Genomic DNA, 5,326 nt, shown 5'->3' with positions numbered 1-5,326 from the left:
ACCAGTATATTACCTGAGCGAGGTACTGTCGACCTCCAAGCAGAACTACCCCCACTACCAGAAGATGTGCTATGGCATGCACTTTGCTGCTAAGAAATTGAAGCCTTACTTTCAAGAGCATCCAATCACAGTGGTCTGCACGGATCCACTTGCCGAGATCATTGGTAGCCGAGATGCCTCTGGTCGAGTGGCCAATTGGGCCATAGAGCTGGCTCCTTACACCATCTACTACCAGCCCCGCACCGCTATCAAATCACAAGCACTGGCCGACTTCCTCGTCAACTGGGCCGAGACCCAGTACCGGCCTCCAGCGCCTGACTCCACCCATTGGCGGATGCACTTCGATGGCTCCAAGATGCGCACCGGCTTGCGAGCCGGCTTCGTCCTCACCTCTCCCAAAGGCGACAAGCTCAAATATGCACTGCAAATCCATTTTGCCGACTCCAACAACGTGGCCGAGTACGAGGCGCTCATTCACGGGCTCCGGCTTGCCAAAGAACTTGGCATCCCCCGGATCTTGTGTTATGGCGACTCGGACTTAGTGGTCTAGCAGTCATCTGGCGACTGGGACGCGAAAGACGCAAACATGGCGAGCTACCATTTCCTCCTGCAGCAACTCAGCGGTATTTCAAAGGGTGCAAGTTCCTCCATGTGCCAAGAAACGACAACGACCAAGCAGACGCCTTGGCACGAATCGGCTCTACCCGCCAAGCAATACCATCCGGCGTCGCCCTTCAACGCCTCCTCAAGCCGTCTGTCAAGCCTTCACCAGAATCAGACTCCATTTTTGTGCTGGCTCCTCCCGAAGACGGCGGATCCAACTCCAGAGCTCCGGCAGTCGGAACGGGGACCTTGGCGGGCGACTCCAAAGCTGCCACAGTCGAGCCCGGCCCGGGGACTGCGGTGACGGACTCGAAGATTCCAGAACTCGGCCCAAGGACCGCGCCAGTCGGCCTGGGGACTTCATCAACCCAGCAAGTGGCTATTGACTCCAGCCCGCCGCCTCCCAGCCCAGCCGCCCTCGTCCAAGTCGCAGTTCTGGTAGTCGAAGAAATAGCAACACCCTCATGGGCCCAGCCCATCCTCAAATTCCTGGTGAACAAATAACTACCAACTGATGAGACCTCAGCTCGGCAAATACAACGCCGGGCGGCAGCCTATACCATAATCAACAGAGAGCTGGTCAGGCGCAGCATCACTGGTGTCTACCAGCGCTGCGTAGAGCCAGAGCAAGGCCAGGCGATCCTCAAAGACATCCATCAAGGCGAATGCGGCCACCATGCGGCTTCAAGAGCACTCATCGCCAAAGCTTTTCGGCATGGTTTCTTTTGGCCGACTGCCTTGGAAGAGGCCAAGGAGTTGGTCCAAAAATGCAAAGGGTGCCAGAAGTTCAGCTCCAAGCCGCACCAGCCAGCTTCCGCGCTCAGGACCATCCCCATTGCTTGGCCTTTCGCAGTTTGGGATCTAGACATGGTGGGACCATTCAAGACAGCACGAGGTGGTCTAACTCACCTACTTGTCGCAGTGGACAAGTTCACCAAGTGGGTGGAAGTGAAGCCAATTAAGAAACTAAACGGTCCGACTGCCGTGACCTTCATCACCGATATCACAATTCGGTACTGCATACCACACATCATCATCACCGACAACGGCACAAGGCATCCGACTGGACCTAGCGTCCGTCGCCCACTCGCGGTCAAACGGCCAAGTGGAGCGAGCAAACGGCCTCATCCTGTCCGGCATCAAGCCTCGGTTGATCGAGCCTCTGGAGCGCTCGGCTGGCTGCTGGCTCGACGAGCTGCCAGCCGTCCTCTGGAGTCTGCGCACGACTCCAAACAAGTCAACCAGCTCCACGCCCTTCTTCCTCGTCTACGGTGCCGAAGCCGTCATCCCAACGGACATAGAGTTCGACTCCCCACGAGTCACCATGTACACCAAGGAGGAAGAAGAAGAAGCACGACAAGACGACGTTGATTTGCTGGAAGAGGGCCGGCTGTTGGCACTCAGCTGGTCCAGCATCTACCAGCAGAGCCTGCGCCGATACCACAACAGGAAGGTCAGGCCAAGATCTTTCCAAGAAGGCGACCTTGTGCTCCAGCTGATCCAGCGAACAGCCGGCCAGCACAAGCTGTCGCCGCCTTGGGAAGGCCCTTTCATCATCAGCAAAGTACTAGGCAACGATTCCTACTACCTGATCAATGCTCAGAAGCCCCGAGCACGCAAGAGGGACGACTCCGGCAAGGAGATAGAGCGGCCATGGAATGCAAATCTTCTCCGAAGATTTTACAATTGATGCAGTATGTACCACGCTACCTTTTGTATTAAAGTACCAAGACTTCAGGCCCCCTGAGACGAGCTCGGGGACTGCCCTCTTTTGTATGTATGATAAAAATTATGCCTACAAGTACGTTACTCTTTGTCATGCCGCTTGGCACCGGGCTCGACAAGTCGGCCCGGGGACTTGCCGCCTTGCACTATGAAATGCTTCCTGTAGCCGGACAAGTAGTGTGTAACACCTAAGCCGTCTTATGTCAGAAGCCGTAGCTTGCAGAGCGACTGTACGGCGGGCAGAGGTAAGGTAGAATGGGTGCTCGCACGAAAAATGGCTAAGGACTCATAGCGCAAAACATAGCTCAAGACGGCTTCCTACCTTTCTCGCAAACCGACTCTCGGACAGTCGGATTGTCGTTTTCTATCCAACTTGCTTAAAAAATCTTGAAATCGGCTAAGTACTTGCTTTCCCAATGTAGCCTAGCACTTGATCCAGCAACAGTCCGCAGAGCGGCTGTCCGATTGGCAAGACAGGCAACTAAGAGAAAGCAGCAAAGGAAAACAGCCAAAAGAACAATGAGCAAGAAAAGATATATATACATATACATACATACATACATATATATATATATATATATATATATATATATATAACATAGGCCCTTGGCCGAATTGTCGAGTAGAGGTTCAAAATACACCCCGCGAGTGGAATTGTGCGAATTAACAAGTTCTTCAAAAGACTACTGAAGCAGATAAAACAAAAGACACAGCGGCACCTTAGGAGGCGGCAGACGGATTCGGGGGGTCGGAGGAGGCGCCAGCGTCAGGCGTCGGGGCGGTCGGCCGGCTAGTCTCGGCTTGATCGCCTCCAGCAGCAGTTGGGTCGGTCGCACGCGGCTCGTTGCTGGAGGCGCGGTCGGGCTGAGGCTGGCCATCTGCTCCGTCTTCTGGTGCCTCCGCCTCGCCCTCATCCTCCGCCTCGTCCTCCTCCTCGACGCTGGAGCCAATCACCTCCGCCGATTCTTCGCCGTAGTCTGGGTTCATCCCAAACCACTCCGGCGGTACCTCCTCGCCGTCTTCAGATCGCTCGGAGACGAAGATGCTCGTGTCGGTGTACTCGGAGATCGCCGCAGCACGCTTGACGAGGGCGTCTTCCGCAGCCGTCAGCTCTGGCTGGGCCTCCGACCGAAGCGTGGCCAACCGGTCTAGATCCAGCCCCGGGTACCACGCCTTGACAAACTCCAAGGCCCGGCGCGCTCCAGCCCGGACCTCCAACCAGTTGGCCGTCAGGCTGGGGGTGCGAGGAGCCTGCATATCCGGCCAAAGGGCAGAAATTGCCTGGGCACCGACGCGCTGAAGCCGGCGCAGCATCCGGTGAGCCGGCCGGAGGCGAGCCTCGATGCTTAAGATGTGCTCATCAAGAGTGCGGGGGGCATCAGCGGCGATCTCTGCGCCCTCCAGCCTCCGACTTTCACGATCGGCCTCGATGGCTTGGATAGCGGCCTGCGACTGCCCAGGGAAGAAGTCTGCAAAAGAGACGAAGAAACGAAGAAGCAAGTCAAAAACCAGAGTCGGCACGATCTAAGTCGGCAGCTCGAAGAAAGAAAATAAAGAGACTTACCATCAACGATATCTTCAATCTCGTGGAAGCCGGAGGATAGCGGCGCCTCCTTGTCAGCCAGGAGGAGCGCTCGCTCGCGAACTCAGCCAAGAGGGTGGTTTTTGTCTCCTCCGCCTCCCTCTGCGACTTTGCAAGTAGCTCCTTCTGCTCTGCCAACTAAGTGGCCAACAGATCGCGCTCTGTGGCGAGCTTGCTGCACTCCTCCCCTTTGGCGAGCAGGGCGGAGTTGGCTTCACTCAGCTGCTGTTGAAGTGCAGCGTTGGCTCCTGAAGGAAAGGAAGAAAGACAACAGTCGTCAATAAAGTAGGTCGTTGGGGAGATCCGGCCCGACTGCTCAGCAGTCGGCCTGAATCTCGGGGACTACAGCCCGCGGGTGCGCTAGCATGCCCCCGCAGAGAAGAAAAGAGAGAAGGACTTACTCCGGCTCTCCGCCAAGTCGGCGGTCCACTTGCCCAGCTCTTCAACATTACGGTTAAAGGCAGTGACGCGGAGGTTGTGGTAATCCTGCAACAAGCATTTCAGACAAAGTTAGTACCCAGAAGTTTATCAATTGGAGTTCCGGCCCGAAACTCGGGGACGACACCCAGTGGGTGCACTGGCGCGCCCCCACAGAGAGGAACAAGAAAAACAAAGGCCCAAAGAAAAAACATACCCGGACGGCTGCCCGCGACGCTAGGAACGCCTTGGTGCAACTCTGGAGGGCGTCGCCCTCAGCGCGGAGCTTCGCCTGGACGTCCAGGAGCGCCCGGTTCAGCGGCCCTGTGCCGCCTCCTCGCACCCACCCAACAGGTGCGGCGCTCGTCGCTTCGGCGTCTGGAGCCGCCGAGCTGGCGGTGCCGGCTTCCAGGGGGCTGGGTGCCGAAGTCGCCTTCTCCAAACGACGGCGCGCTGGCAGCCGACCTGGAGGAGTAGCCTCGCCACGGCCTCGTCTTTGGTCGGCGGCACCGGAGGGTCCGCTGGCTGCTCGCCTTGCACGCCTTCAGACGGCGGCGGAGGCGGCGGCACAACGTTCGCGCCCGGAGTAGAGGGCTCGCCGCCTTCCTTCTCCTCGACGAGGTTCTCCCCGCCGGCTTCTCCAGTCTACCCCGTGAACTCCGCGGGCGGCGGCGCAGAGTTCAGCGGGGTAACAAGCAAGGCCGACTGGCGGCGTGCGGCTTCCTCAGCCTGCTGCTTCGCCGCGGCGGCGGCTTCGGCCTCCACTAGTTTTTTCTTAGCGGATGCCTCCGCCCTGTCGGCCTCCGCCTTCTCCAGGCGGAGGGCTTCTTCTTCGTTGCGCTTCTCCTGCGCATTCCGCTTCGTCGCCTCCCGGAGGTCGGCAGCGGGGTCTATCCGCCGAGTGGTGGCGGGCGTCTCCGTTGACCCCATGACGGAGGCGGCGGCGACCCGCTCAAGAGAGAGGGGATCCCTGAAGAAAGAGGGGCGAGCAGAGACTCA

This window comes from Triticum aestivum, chromosome 7A (genome assembly GCF_018294505.1).
Source record: "Triticum aestivum cultivar Chinese Spring chromosome 7A, IWGSC CS RefSeq v2.1, whole genome shotgun sequence".
NCBI lineage: Eukaryota > Viridiplantae > Streptophyta > Magnoliopsida > Poales > Poaceae > Triticum > Triticum aestivum.
This window is presented reverse-complemented; position numbering follows the sequence as displayed.